Source organism: Mercurialis annua, linkage group LG5 (genome assembly GCF_937616625.2).
Source record: "Mercurialis annua linkage group LG5, ddMerAnnu1.2, whole genome shotgun sequence".
Taxonomy (NCBI): Eukaryota; Viridiplantae; Streptophyta; class Magnoliopsida; order Malpighiales; family Euphorbiaceae; genus Mercurialis; species Mercurialis annua.
Genome location: NC_065574.1, coordinates 31,811,187 through 31,812,375, shown reverse-complemented (window position 1 = coordinate 31,812,375; position 1,189 = coordinate 31,811,187). Strand labels below are relative to the sequence as shown.

The window sequence follows — 1,189 nt, the reverse complement described above, 5'->3', positions numbered from 1 at the left end:
TCCTTGTGTGATCGATACTTGGTCTTCCAAGTTATATTACTTGAGCGATATCGTACACTTGCGATTATTTGCCAACAAGTTTTTGGCGCCGTTGCCGAGGAGCAATTGCGATTAAATTAATTAAGAGTATCTTATTCTTAGATTGAGTTAGTTTTATTTACTTCTAGTTATTTTTATACTTTGTGATTCTTGGATTTTACGTTGGTTTTCTTGTTTGTGTTTGCGCAGGAGTTTTGGTTAGTGTATGCCTAATACACGACATGCCAAAAAACCGCTAGAACCGTTTCAGTCAGATTTAACATCCTTCGAAAGAAGTATCCGAAAAACAGCGCGGAAATCCAAAACAATGGAGGACGACCGTAACCCTCCGTTGAATCATGAGGGGATTGTTCCACCACCACCACCACCACCACAGGATGGCCTAGCTCTTAATAGGGCAAACGAAAGGGTTGTCCCTCTTCCCGAAAGACGTACCTTGGGTGAGTTCTTCTTACCCAACGTGGACAACGCCAACTATGGATGTTTTGCACCTCCTATCCTCGCTAACAATTTTGAAATCAAGCCGGGAACGATTCAACTACTTGAAATTCGTTGCCAATTTTATGGGTTGGAAAGCGAGGATCCAAACGCTCATCTTTCAAAATTCACGGAGGTGTGCAACACATTCAAAATCCATAATGTGACGGAGGATCAAATCAAGCTTCGTCTTTTCCCTTCCTCTTTGAGGGATAAAGCAAGGAATTGGATTCAATCACTTCCAAGCACCTCAATCACAACATGGAAGCAATTGGCACAAGCTTTTCTCAATAAGTATTTCTCTATGGGCAAAACGGCGAGGATGACCAAGGAAATTATAGATTTTCTCCAATTACATGGTGAATCTCTATACCAAGCTTAGGAACGCTTCAAAGAGCTTCAACGAAATTGTCCGCATCATCATCTAGGAAGGGAGCATCTTGTCTCTATTTTCTACAATGGTACCAATGTGGGTACACGGGCAACAATTGATGCGGCATCGGGAGGATCACTTATGAAGAAAACTTATGATGAGGCCAATAACTTGCTAGAGGAACTCGCTACAAATGGTTGTTCTTGGTCAACCGAACGGATGAGGCAACCACCTCAAAAGGGTACAATGACCCTCGAACAAACCCAAGAATTTGAAGCAATGAAAGCGAAGAATGCGACA

General features: G+C 42.2%; 1 non-coding gene across 1 annotated transcript; it reads right to left on the bottom strand.

Moving 5' to 3' along the window:
• Positions 1-835: 835 nt before the first annotated feature.
• Positions 836-942, bottom strand: LOC126685233 (small nucleolar RNA R71). Its single transcript, XR_007643344.1, has one exon. It is a non-coding gene; the product is annotated as a small nucleolar RNA R71 (small nucleolar RNA).
• Between the last annotated feature and the right edge of the window lie 247 nt (positions 943-1,189).